General features: G+C 48.3%; 2 non-coding genes across 2 annotated transcripts; both read right to left on the bottom strand.

The window, feature by feature from the left end:
- Window positions 1–8,805: 8,805 nt before the first annotated feature.
- Window positions 8,806–8,887, bottom strand: TRNAL-AAG. The gene has a single exon. It is a non-coding gene; the product is annotated as a tRNA-Leu (tRNA).
- Window positions 8,888–13,443: 4,556 nt separating this feature from the next.
- TRNAL-UAG lies at window positions 13,444–13,525 on the bottom strand. Its single transcript has one exon. It is a non-coding gene; the product is annotated as a tRNA-Leu (tRNA).
- Between the last annotated feature and the right edge of the window lie 788 nt (window positions 13,526–14,313).

The following is a 14,313-nucleotide window of genomic DNA, read 5'->3' as shown; positions in this document are numbered from 1 at the left end:
GTGTCACTGCCACGCTGACTCTGTTATGTCTGCATAGTAATTCTGACTATTAGCTGACGCAGCACTCTTCTCTATTTGTTCTTCTCCAAGAGTCTATTAGTTAGTTCTGGCCCTAGCATAACCATACTTTAGAAGTGTCACCTTGCACTTCCAACTGTGGGATTTTTATTGGATTTTAAGATCATAGGTTACTTTGAGAGATTTGACATTTTTATAGTATTGAGTTTTATAGTGTTGAGTTTTCCAGTCCATAAACGTAGACTGTCTTTCCATGCATGTAGCTTTTCTTTCATTCTCCAATAATAGGTTTCTTTCTTTCTTTTTTTTTTTTTTCCTTCTACAGTGAAGATTTCTTTCTCACTCATGTAGCCCACAAGTGCCTTGGAGATCCAGACTCCTCAATGTGAGGCCTGCACGGTCAGCAGGGATGAAGAGGAGAGCAGAGAGTTGGCACAGGGGACACTTGTATCACTTGTGCTCACACATCTCCGGCCAGGACTGGACACCCAGATCAGCTTAAAGCAAGCTGTGGGGTGGGAGAAGGTGTGCGTGAGCTCTCACACCTTACAATCTCACCAGAGAGATGAGAGGGGAGAAGACAAGGTGCTTGAGACTAACTATTGTCATCAAAAGCCACCCCACCTGTCAAGAGGGAGAAACACCTAGGCGTTCATTCATTATCAGTTGGTGGATCTTAAATCCTACAAATGGTGTCAACAGTATTGCTACTTTGTAGATTTCTCTAAATTTTCTTTTTGCACAATCATTCCTTCATTTTCATGTCTTCTAATGAAAACCTTCAGTATGATGTTGAATAGGAGATTGATTAGCGGGCATTCAAATCTTGTTTCAACTCAGACGGAAATCTAACACCATTTCACCATTAAATATGCTGTTAGATACAAGACACAAAGAGACTTTTTTTTGTAGATACCCTTTATCAAACTAAGGAAATTATCTTTTATTCCAAGTTATCATTTTTATCATGACAGATATTGAATTTTATCAAATGAATTTTCTGTATCTATTAAAATAGTCATTACTTTTCTCCCTTGATCGGTTAGTGTGGTGAAATAGATTTTTCTAATGTGAGATCAATCCTACTTTCATCTAATAGCTTAGTTCTGTCAGATATGTTATAATTTTTATATATAGTAGTATTTAGCTTGCTAATTTTTTGTTTAGAATATTTGATGTGAATTTCGTAGAATTTTCATAGAATTCATAGAAATTTATAGAATTTCATAGAAATTTCATAGAATTTTCCATGTCCATGAATGAAATTGGCTTATAGTAATTCTCTTATGTCCTCCTCCGCTTTTGATATACAATTTACACCAGCTTCATGATATGAATGATTTCCTTATATGTGGGGATTTTCTAGTTATTATCAGTCTGGATTTTTACATCTCCCATATTTTGGCTGTAACCCTTCTCATCCTTGTTACTACTCCAATGTCATCAAGCAAATATTTTCTTTTCTTTTTTTTTTTAAGAGTTTATTTATTTATTTGAGAGAGAGAGAGAGAGTGAGCAAGAGAGAGAGCATGAGCAGGGGAAGGGGCAGAGGGAGAAGCAGACGCCCACTGAGCAGGGCCCCCGACGCCGGGCTCCGTCCCAGGACCCTGATATCATGACCTGAGGTGAAGGCAGATGCTTAACCTGCTGAGCCACCCAGTGTCCCTCAAGCAGATTTTTTCATATACTTTTTCAACTTTCAGATCAGACTTCCTCAGCAGTGGAGTTAATTCCAATACATCACCGTGTAACTCCCAGCACTTCCTCATTTGCTTCTCATCACAGAAAACCCCGGGCTCTTTACATGGGATCTGTGTCCTCTTTGGTTGTCATCTTAGAAGTAGTTGCGGGCTTTTTTCTTTTTTCCAATGCAGCAGGCCTCTCGCTGGACTCCCATCTTGCTTGAGCTGACGTTGAAATGCCCGAGGCCAGTTAAGGATTTCCCATTGTCAGCTGCCGAGGTGTCCTGTGCAGGGCACCGTGCAAGGTGTCGATGACACAGGGAAGAGCACAGCATCCCCCAGGTTTCTAGGAGCCCGCTCCGCAAGAGGCTGTGAAAGCGTCTTGGTGTCACCCGCCAGGTGGAAGGGCAAAGGTAACCAGGAGCACCACAGGGCCCATGGGCAGGAGGGCCAAACCAAGACCCGGGCGGCTGGGAAAGGATTCAGGTAAAGGATAATCCTGGAAGGAGTTGGAGAGAATGGGAAGGAATTTGATAAAAGGAGGCAGAGGCATCAAGCGGAGTGAGAACCTCCTTGTCACCCTGTGGTCATAAAGCAGGGACCAGGCCCACGGAGTCACAGAGGTGGGGTGCAGGGCCACGAGGCAGGGGAACTGAGGCAGGCAGTTACTGGGGATGTGGCCCTTTGGGGCCTCCGGTATTTCCAGTAGGACATTGGGGTGAGAGGCAGGAAAGGCCACACAGCAAGGGCCATAGCTCTGATCTTCTGGGGCAGGGCCGAGGCAGGGCCGGGGCAGGGCTGGGCCAGGCTCCAGGACACAGGCCCAAACTCACTTGCCCTTCCTGGGACTCCGAGTCCTGCCCTATTAGGCGACATAATGGGGGCCGTGAAGCTGCAGGGTTGGGGAGGGCCTCGGGAAAACAAGCCCTGCTTGGGAAGAAGCTGCTCGTTTTCCAGGCTTTCAAGGCTTTCATTTCAGACACTGTCCCTTGGAAGAACAAGTGGGGGTGGGGGGGTCCTCATGGTCTCGAGTCACAGTGACCAGCCTCCAAAACCTCATCCTCCCCTGTTTAAAAAGTTTTATTTATTGGAAAGTGATGAGTGGTTTTAGGTGGAGCCACGGGGCCTGGTTAGTCAGAGGCGATGATATGAAGAAAGACTCGGAGTCTCACTGAAGTTTAACTGGGGGACAGGGGGACTGGGAGCACTCGGACTTGGACTCGGAGGCTTGGTCTCATTCAGCTTTTGTTAAGAGATCTAGCAGATTAGCTGTAGGAATGATTAACTTTGGGAAACAGAGGAAAACATGTTTACTTCAAAGGGTAAAGAGAATAGGCTATATCCCCAAGGAGGGGGCCTGAGGAGCTGTGCCTGGAGAACACGGAGTCAAGAGTCAGGACCTCACGTATCCCCAGTGTGCTGAGGACTATGACATCCAGTTCCCTGACAAACCCCACAGCTGGTTACCCACAAGGTGGAGCCGGCTCTGACTTTATCAGATATCTGATTTTTTTTTTTTTTTTTAAGTAGGCTCCTTGCCCAAGGTGGGGCTTGAACTCATGACCATGAGATCAAGAGTCTGACACTTCAGGGCATTATCAACTGAGCCAGCCAGGCAGCCCAGGCTACATCCTTCCTGACTGCTATTAGCATTAGCTGGAGTCCAGAGAGGGAAGAGAGTAACAAAAGCTTTGGCTTCTAATTAATCCCATTATCGATGGGTAAACCTTTTTTTTATTATTATTATTTTATTTATTTATTCATGAGAATACACAGAGAAGAGAGAGAGAGAGGCAGAGGGAGAAGCAGGCTCCATGCGGGGAACCCAACATAGGTCTTGATCCCGGGACTCCAGGATCACACCCTAAACCGCTGAGCCACCAGGGCTGCGGAAGGGTGAACCTTTTTATTTAGAACCTCTTTAGAACTACTGGGGATGGCCTGCATTAGATGAGTACATTGATCCAGGCATCCGGGACCCCGCTCAAGGCAGCACTCACTGAGAAATGGTCCCCAGGTGGTAAAGAAATGCTGAAGTTTGAGAAAGAGAAGACAATTTCAAGAGATCTTGGTTTTGGGGGGCAGCGCCTGGGTGGCTCAGTTAGTTAAGCATCTGCCTTTGGCTCAGGTCATGATCCTGGGACCTTGGGATCCAGCCCTGCACTGGCCACGTGCTTAGCCAGGAGTCAGCTTCTCCCTCTTTGCCTCGTCCCTGGCTTGGGGCTCTGCGGGGTGAGAACGGGGTGGGGGGGGGGCCCGGGAACGGACTCCGGGGGACGGGGCGGACTCGGGGGCGGGGCGGACTTCGGGGGGCGGGACGGAGTCCGGGGGCGGGGCGGGCGGCCACGCCCACAGCCACCCCCCACAGTCAGGCCGCGGCGGGTGGGTGGGGGCGCCGGGCTGGGCTCCCCTGCGCCCCACGCGGTCCCCCTGGCGCCGGCGGCTGCTCCTCGAAGCCGCTCCAGGTCCCGGGGCCTCCCGAGGCACCGAGGGTCAGGGTCGCCGGCGGGGTCCCGGGGACTCCTCTGCCCCCCACGGGTTTCACGGATACTGCAGACTCGCCTGCTGGAGCTCACCGCCCCGACCCCCCAACCCCGCGGAGGGTCCCCAGGGCGCGGGGTCGCTCCGGGCAGGTCGCCGGCTCCACCTGCAGGACGGAGCGGGGCGCGGGCGGGGCGCGGGCTGGTTCCGGGCTCTGGTCTTCGGCTTCCCCCGCAGCCCTCGCCTACTTACGTTTTGGGGAGCAAGCTTCCGTTTTGTGCACAGGCATTCTGACATAGTGAGAATGTGTCTCTGGGCTTTGATTATTGATAAACCGTCAAAACGGTCTCCTGGGTTGCAACAGAACAGGCACCAGTGCACGTTGACCAGGGCAGCTGGACTACATGGGAGCTCTCTGTGTGCACTCTGCGCTTAATTTGACATAAGACTCCCCCAAATGTAAAGAGTATTAGTTGAAAAAAATCAATAAATTCGTTTGCTGTGTGTGCATTTATTTATATCTCTATATACTGATTTACCAGTCTCTAAGAGAGCTATTCCCCCAAAACATTAAGAATAACAAGATACAGAATATAAAATGTAAATGTTAAAATAACGAGTGGTCAATCCTGAACATCTAACTGTAATCTCACAGGAGTTTTGGTAGGGGGTACAAAGACGACTTTGGTAAACGTAGTTAAAATAACAGTAATCTGAACTAATGGGAATTAATCCACAGAATGAAATAGTCCAATCATGGATAAACAAGATGAATATAAAAGGAATCATACCTACACATCCTGGATACATATCAGGACACTAAAATAAAATAGTAAGTCTTAGTTGGTTCTAGAGAATGAGAAGGTTTTTAACCTATGTAAGTAGAAGTTCATGTTTCACATCAGGTTTTTGCAAATACTAAGTATAAAAATGTGACATTTTCAAAAATCTAAGGACATTTCATTTTTATCTTCATTTTATCAATTTTCATATAAAGTGAATGGTGACACAATAATCATAATCATTATTCAAATTCAACAATCTTCAGGGTTTTACTAATTTCTTTATCCCTTTTTCTTCTATTTTATTTTTATTTATTTTATTTTTTATTAAAAAAAATTTTTTTTCTATTTTCTTTTTAAAAGTAGGCTCCATACCAGATGTTGGGCTTGAACCGTGATCCTGAGATCAAGAACAGCATGCTCTACCAACCGAGCCAGACAGGGTCCCTTCTGCTATTGTCTCTTAACTGAAGTATGATAAAGCAAATCCAGATGTTATGTGTCATCACTATTTATATTTCATCATAATTCTCTAATCATATGAACCTTTATTACATTACTACAAACTTATACCTAACAAAATTAACATTCATTTTTGGGTAACATTTAATTCATAGTGCATAATGAAATTTCTCTGATTTTCTCAAAATGGCATTTAAACAAGTTTTAATCTAATCAAGAGTGAAACAAACTTTACACTTATATTTTTTTTAAAGGTTTTATTTATTTATTCATTAGAATACACAGAGAGGAGAAAGAGAGAGAGGCGGAGAGAAAAGCAGGCTCCATGAAGGGAGCCCGAAGTGGGACTCAGTCTGGGGTCTCCAGGATCACGCCCTGGGCTGAAGGCAGGCGCTGAACCGCTGAGCCACCCAGGCTGCCCCTTTACACGTATATTTGATTGCTTTGTCTCCAAGTCTCCTCTGTTTCAGATCAATCTCTCTCCATGTCTTTCTCCTCTCTCTTCTCCTTGCTAGTGAGATAAAGGAAATTAATTTAAAGAAATTAAATGACGTGTTTTGGACAATGTTGTATCTTCTTTTTTAGTCTAATGTGTTCTTTTGTTGTAATTTATACTGCTCTTTTATTTCTTGAAAATAAAACCTTAACTGTTAATGCTTGATTAAGCTCAGGTTAGAATTTTCACAAAAGTACTTCAGAAACAAGCCTATGTCCTTCATGCGTTGAATGTCACCTCAAGAGCACATAATCTTTCAATTTTGAATGTTGGTGTTAGCGGGTTCACTCATGGAGAGGCTGATCCCTCCATGGTAAATTCCTTCATCAATTTATGGTTCAGTGTGAGCATCATCACAGCTACATCATGATTTCCAATGTTATATTTCGTCCATACTTACTGGCTAACTTTCCTCTTCGTAGAACTTTTATTCACCAACTAGAGCTACTTGGTTATCTTATTTACATAAGGAATTTACGCGGTTATCTTATTTACATAAGGAATTTACGCGGAATTTACATACAGTAGGCAGGGATAATGCTTGATTCTTATCCATTAATTGCCAAATTCCAGATTAAATGATTTTCTTCTGAGTTATCCCCACTGGTGATCAATGAGTCGTTTTTTCTTTCTGCATTTAAAAGATCATTGTATGTTTTTATATTCAATATATTGCAGTAAGATTTCTTTTTGGTCATCAGTTTGTTCCGTAATTGGCCAGTGGAAACTTGATGGCTCCTGAGAACTTCTGATTTGGTCCAGTAGTTTGCTCAAATTCTTGCTTTTTTGCCAGCTCTTTGTGTATGTTTCCTGCCCCAAGTTTGAAATCAGCCAGTCTTCTAAGAAGCCCTAGTTCTTCTTAATCAGAATGGTTTTTAGAGACCACACTATTGCAATTATTTCATGGAGCAGTGACACTCTTTTCTCTGTCAACTATAGAAAAGGCATATTTATGTGTCTTCTCAGTGGGGGGTCAGCGACACGTACACAGCAGGGTTCTGAGGCCCCACCAGTGAGGCACCTGCTGTTGATCTCATTTTTTGTACCAACTTTTTAGCATGTGAGAGAAATTTAAGCAGCTGGTTTTTTATTTAAAAAACATCAAAGCGTTGGTGGTGGTGGAATTCAGACTCTCAAATCCAAGAGACTGTAGCCCAAACCCTGCTGCGCGGACCTCTCCGCATGTTACCTCACACTTACCCTCTTTGCTTATTTTCACATTTTCTAGTCTAGATGGAGACTGGTTGAGTTGAGCCTCACCTTTTTTGAGAAAATGGTTCTTGGCACTGTAGAAAGTGAAATCCCTGAAGACCAACCTGCCACCTAGAGCCAAGCACAATCCCCGGCAAAAAGTAGGCGCCCACTAATTTGTGGAAGACACACATACCTGGATCTATGTCATGTCCTAGGAGCGTTGGAGGGGAGGAAGGTGGGGAAGAGAAATGTCCCCTTCCACTCACCACCCCGCACCCAAATTTCAGCTCTTTACCCCACTTGTTAGCATGATGCCAAGAGACCTAGAAAGAGCCGCGTGGAGGCTCCGAGTAGCGTGAGTGGGGGCGCGCCTTGTGTGTGCCCCGTTGTTGCGGCCAGGACACATTATTTTTATTTGATGATGGGATCATAAGGGCTTGTGGAAACAGTAATGTTGTCATGCAGATGCGCCTGAGATCCCCGCGGGGAATTTAATCCCGGGCTCGGCCTCGCCGGTTCCCTGCCCTCCAGGTCGGCTGGGGCAGCGCATGCCCTGAACGCCCTCTTCAGACGGGACTTGTGGTTTTTGTGAAGTGAGAATGCTTAAGCAGAAGAGGGAGCGCTGTACTCAAAGCCCTAGATCCACAAGTCCGCGGGGAAACTTGAGATTTTTCTTCATCACTCTTTTAAGGACACGGCACTTCTGCTTCTTGGGACGCCACCTTGAAATGAAGACTCCCCTCGGCCCAAAGGCGCTCTCTCCTTCACAAGGTCTCTGAAGAGACACCCTTAGGACAGGCAGCTCTTCGATGGAACTAGGGTTGCAGTAGAAACCAAATTCCACCCACCCGCTCTCCGGAGCCCCCAGACCACACGCACAGGTCCAGAAGTTCTTATAGTTCAGGAGATGAAAATGTCTAATAGGAGTTCAGATTCAGAACTGACACTTTCTCGGGCTCTTTGAGAGCACCCACGTAGGAGCAGTGAGCTCATGTCCAGATTGGTTGTCAAGGATCCCTGACTGCAGCTCCAAAAATTGAAACACCGCCCTCCTGCCATGAGTACTGCCTCCTTGCTGACAGTCTCATTCAGGCCCTCTCCTCCCTTCTCCTTCCAGGTACAGAGGACCTGGGAGAAAGGGGAGATGCTGCATCGAGAGCAGAAATGGGGCTTGGGATTGTGGAGGCAGAAAGGGGAGCGGGGCGGCTAGAGCTATGGGGCCAATGGGGGCTGGAGGACCAAGGAGCCCCCTCGAAACTCTAATATTCGCTGCAAAGGTACAGACCCAAGGGTCTGAGCCCTGTGCTCTTGCCAAAGGAGTTGTGTCTTGAAGTTCGCTCAGACTGGCTGCAAAGCTTCTGTGCTGTTCCATTTATGGGGGGGGAGGGGGAGTAAAACCAAGGAAAAAGCACTTCCTGGCCCTTCTATCAATCCTCCTATCAATCTGCATGTGACAGATACTTCTGGGAACACACATGCCACTGGCAAGTCTTTAAAATTAGTTTCTTCCCAACCCCTAACCTCCTGGTGAACCCCGTCTATCATCTACGGGCCAGAAAACAGGCGCTCCCTGCACTCGGCCCTCGTGTACTCCCCCACCCCAGACTCAGTCTAGTGCTACCCTATCCAAGCACCGGAGTCATTTTCATCATCTTTTGACCTCAGTTTCTGAGCCAGCAAAACTCCCACTTGGCAGCGGTGGGATTCGAACCCACGCCCCCGAAGAGACTGGAGCCTTAATCCAGCGCCTTAGACCGCTCGGCCACGCTACCACACGCCCTGGCTGCTTCTACTTATTTGCCCTGATGGTGACTTCTTTCCTTCGCGTCTTGGGTCTGCCGCACAGACTCCTGTTCTGAAGTCCTGACCCTAAAAGCAAGTGCAGGAAGTGCTCGGAGGACAGCAGGGCCCTTGGCCAAAGCAGGTGTTCTCCGTAGGCTCTGAATTGCTCATCTGGCACCTAGGCCTAGGCCTTAAAGGGGAGTGTTTCCCCAAGAGACTGAGGTGCGGAACAGAGGACTGGGCCTCTGTGAGGGTCGGCTCTGTTTTATCCCTGCTGGCTTTCCCTCTGTCTCACCACACATTGCTTAGGAAGCCACAGGAAGGTTTAAGCCGGCGAAGGCCACGATATCCCAGGTTGGAGGGACCCTGACTTGTCGGATGGAGCTTGAGGACACCTGCAGGTGCTTGTCCCCTAGGGCGGGCTCTGACCCACTGACCCACCGCCCAAGGACGCCAGGGCACTCTGCAGTCCTTTTGCCAGCCGAGGCAGCGGGCAGCTCGCACACTTGGCTCTGCGCAGTATTTCTCGGAGGAGGCGAAGCCCTTCTGTGGTTTCCCACCGCACCCGAATCGCAGGAGGTGGCTTCCTGGTGCTGTCAGAGGGAGTGGGACAGCGCCGGACTTTGGGCGTCTCCCAGGTGGCCCGGACCCCGACCCTGCCTCCCCCCAGCCGGCCCAGGGGACGGGGCCCAGCTCCCGGCGACAGACTCGGCCTGGCCAGCGAACTCCAAGGCCTTCCTCCAGGGCCCACGACACCAGTGCTCCTCGTCCGCAGGAAGACGTGTCAGTGGGAAGTGACAGGAGACGGTCCTGCGGCGCCCACTGGCTCCGGTCCCTGCATCTGCCTCCCCGGGCAGGTCGCACAACTGCGGGACACTCTGCCCCCGTTTACGAGCCTCCCTCATTTGACAAGGGGCACCGTGTCTCAAGAGGCCCCCGGTTCGGTCTGGGCTCTGGCTGGCGCATGGCGGAGGAGCCCTTGTTCCCCCAGAGTGGCCGGCAGTGCAAACGGGGCTGCTCATGAGGTGAGCAGCTTGTTCGCCTGCCCGGGGTGTCTAAGCTCGGGCTTCTGTAGCTCCCCAAGTGCAGCCCGCCTCGAGGGAGCAGCGCCGACGCTATTCCCACAGGCTGTTCCAGTCCTTGCGAGGACATCTCACTGTCCTGCGGGTCACATCCAGCCACAACCCAGCATCCCCGGGCCCATGCCTCAAGGCCTCGGTGGCAGTCACCAAGTGCTGCTTGGTGGCCATCAGCAGACCACAGACCACCGCCCGTGATTGGAAGGGACCAGATGGCAGCGAGGAGCCGTGAACAGGAAGGGCTCTTCCCTCATCCCTGTAGGTTCCTCCGTTTGCCTTTCAGCCTCGTGTTTCTCTGCGCCTCAAGGTGAACTAGGGCTCCCCGCTCCCTCCCCGCCTCCCGCACACCTGGGGCGAGCTCGGGATTGACCGCCTTAGCTCTAAGAGCAAATGCATCCCTAAAAGACAGCTGAAAATGGGCTTTCCAGGTCAAGATTGCACGGATCTTAAACGGTTCACTTACTCCTCGGAGGCTGACTATCAAAATATTTTAAAGTGCTGGTTTTTCCATGACCTTTTAGGCAGTTTATAGAAGAGCTGGGACAGAGAAGCCTCTCGCAACACCACAGCACTCTTCCTAAAGCCCCGGCCCGGGAATCGGGAAGGCGGTCCCAGGCGGTCCTGGGGGGGAGTCTGCAGCCACTCTCAAAGCCATCTGCACCGGCAATAACCTGCCGGGTTAGGAGAGACTAGAGGTCGTAGAGGGTATCGGGAAGGATGAATCCGAGGCGGTGGGGAGGGGATGAGGAGCGTTGTAGCTGGGCCTTCCGCCCAACTCAGACCTGCAGGTGCACTCTGGAAGATCTATGCCCGTCTGGGGAGGAGGGGTGGCAAAGCCGGGGGCTTCCTCTTCGAGTGTGAGGCCCTGGGGAGGGTGAGTCGCAGTTACCCAAGCCGAGGGGTAAGTATTTGTTACTTCTTCCTCCTACCAGTTTTGTTGATTGTGGATCAACAAAATGAAGGTCTCTCCTAGAAGAATCCAATAAGAAGCTGTAACTCGGGAGTTAGTGCACCTGGCAGGGTCTATAACGTGAAATCCAGCCCCCCACCCCAGCTGAACAACTTTAGGGAGTCGAATCCACAATATAAAAAATGACAATGTATCTGAATCCAGGGGGATTTATCCCAGAAAAGCAAAGTTGGTTTAATATTCAAAATCAATGTGATTTATTATTTTAAAAGACTAAAAAGAAAAATCATACGATCTTACTAAAAAATGCAAAGCATTTGACAAAGTCCACATTCATTCCTGACACAAACTCTCAGCAACTTAGGAAAAGAAGGAAACTTCCACAGCTTGGTAAAGGGAAGCTACGAAAAACTTCACACTTAATAATACAAGACTGTTTTCCCTGCAAGATTAGGAGCAAACATGAACATTTGCTTTCATCAGTTTTGTTCAGCATTGTACTGGGGATTCTTGCCCAATCAATACATGAAAGGCTATGTAAAACTCCTACAGAATCTACTGAAACCTATAATAAGAGAATCTAGCAAAGTTGTTGGACACAGATAAATATTATAATTAATTGCATATATTACTGTTTATACTATATCTACATATGTATAATTGTACCTAGCAACGAACCATCAGAAATTAAAATTTTAAAAAGTAATTCAATTCACAACAGAATCATTAAATATGAAATACTTAGGGAAAAATATGTCCAAGATTTTTTATACACACACAAATGCTGAGATAGATGAAAGAAAACCAGAATATAAGTAAAATCATTTCACATTTATGAATGAGAAGACTCAATATTCTTAAGATATAAATTATCCCCAAATTGATTTATAAATTCAATATAATCTTATTCAAAATAACAAGGCTAGGTTTTTATTTATTTTTTTAAGATGTGTTTTTTATTTTAAAGCTTATTTATTTTTAGTGATCTCTACAGCCAATGTGGGGCTTGAACTCACAATCTCAATGTCAAGAGTCATATGTCTTCCAATGGAGCCAGCCAGGCACCTCTGCCTTTGTTTTGTTTTTAGAAACAGACCAGCTGATTCCAAAATTCACATGAAAATTCAGACATAGCATGCTCAAAACAACTTTTAAAAGAATAATAAAGTTAGAGCAAACTCACTCTGCCTGACATCAAGATGTATAAAAGCTACTATAATCAAGACTGTAGTATCGAAAAAAAAGACTGCAGTATTGGCATTAAAATATAAAAAAACAGACCTATAGAACAGGAATACAGAGATAGAACCACACATATATTACCAATTGATAGTTGACAAAGTTTTAAAGGCAATTCAGTAGAGAAAGGTAGCCGTTTTAAATTTATTTTTATTAAGTTTTTAATTTTAATTCCAGTATAGTTAACATACAGCATTATATTAGTTTCAGGTGTACAATATAGTATTCAACAATTCTATATGTTACTGAGTGCTCATGATAAATGTACTTTAGAAATGTAGTCTGTCCACAAAAAAAAGTCAAAAAATAATTTTGATCCTTACTTCACGCCACATAAAAAAATTAACTCGAAATGGATCACAAACCAAAACTACAAAATATTTAGAATGAAATCTTTGTCACCTTGTATCAGGGAAAGATTTTTTTTTTTAGATGCAACACCAAAAGCATGATCCATAAAAGAAAAACGTGATTAGTTGTACTTCATCAAAATTTGAAAACTTTGACCTTCAAAAGGCACTGTTGAGGAGACACACCACACAGTGGGACATATTAGTTGTACCCTGAGAACTTAAGGATGATTTTTGCCTCCTAGGGAACATTGAGAATGTCTGGAGATATTTTCAGTTGTCATAACTGGTACAGTATTACTGGTACCCAGTGGGTAAAGGCCAGTGATGCTAAAAACATCCCAAATATGCAGGGCCCTGGACTCCCACGGTTAAGAAGTATCCTGTTCAAAACTGTTGAGGTTGTTGTTGAGGTTGACTAGAGTAAGAAGCCACATTTAGGGCCCAGGCCAGTTAGCGCCCAACACCAGCCACTGACATGAGCCTGTAACTCCTTCCCGAAGCCTTGAGGAGCCCGGGTGCCTGGGTTCATAACTGTATGTAATATGCATAGGGATTTGGTGTCCATGTGGGCCGCGAGGCAGAGCCAGGGACTGCAGGGACACCTGGAGCTCAGCGTGCATCTGTCCGAGGTCAGTCCTGTGGCTCTGAGTGGGACCGCCAAGAACCGCGCCCAAGTCTCACTTCCAGGGGCCCCTCCAGGGCCTCACCTTGCCCTTTCCGCTCTTCCAGGTCACGTCAAGCGTCCAAGACCCGCTCTTCTCTCCGGATTGCCCGGGGCTGCTCGCCTTCCCTTGGGAGCAGAGCAGGGATGGCGGAGCCGGAGGGAAACTGAGTCACGGGTTCAGAAGGCGCATCCCGTCAGTCTAGACGAGTGTTCGGAAAACTCAGATGCCGGGTTTTGAGATTTGGTCGAGTCCCTCCTTAGAGAGGAGGGCTGTGATCACTTAGGATCAGAAGCAAAACCCTGGCAGCGGTGGGATTCGAACCCACGCCCCCGAAGGGACTGGAGCCTAAATCCAGCGCCTTAGACCGCTCGGCCACGCTACCAACGGGGCATGGGTCTGCCTACACGTGTACATATCCCTCCCCCTCCCCCCCCCGCCCCCTCCCCTACCCCCCCCCCCGCCTCCTCCCCCCCCCCCACCCCGCCCCGGGACCGCGTCCCGCTCTGAACCCCTCCCCTCGCCCGCCCGCAGGCCGCAGGCAACTGTCCCGGCAGACCACCCGCTGCGGAGGCGGGGCCCTCGGGATCTGGAGGGACGAGCGCGGGGTCAGGGGTCGCCTCAGTTTCCCCGGGCGCCCAAGACGCGCTTAAAAACGGTTTACTGGGGAGGAGGGCGGGGGGTGGGGGGGAATGGGTGACGGGCACTGAGGCGGACACTTGACGGGATGAGCACTGGGTGTTTTTCTGTATGTTGGTAAATTGAACACCAATAAAAATTAATTTAAAAAAAAACAAAACGGTTTACTGCGCGGAGGCAGGGGCCGCTTCGGACCCGGATGGCGCGGGATGAAGAAGTCGTGGGGTCTTCAGCAAGCCTGGGACGGAGCCCACCCCCCAGCCCCCCTACCCCCCGCCCGCGCGAGCCCCCTCCCCCTCTCCCGGAGCTCCAGCCCCTCCCCCTCCCCCGGAGTCCGCCCCTCCCCCCTTCCCCCTCTCCCGGAGCTCCAGCCCCCTCTCCCCCGCCCGCGCCGTGCCCCTCTTGAAAGCAGCGCCCAGGGAAGCTGTGTGCTCAGCGTGGTAGCCGCGGGAATAGATGGGAAACCTTAATTATAAGTGAGGGAGCAAAGCCTGGCAAAATAGCGAAGCCTGATGTTAAGGACCTTCACCCCAT

The sequence above is a fragment of the Vulpes lagopus genome, chromosome 23 (genome assembly GCF_018345385.1).
Source record: "Vulpes lagopus strain Blue_001 chromosome 23, ASM1834538v1, whole genome shotgun sequence".
In the NCBI taxonomy this organism is placed as follows: Eukaryota; Metazoa; Chordata; class Mammalia; order Carnivora; family Canidae; genus Vulpes; species Vulpes lagopus.
Note: the sequence above shows the minus strand (reverse complement) of the source record. Positions and strands in the feature narration are given on the sequence as shown.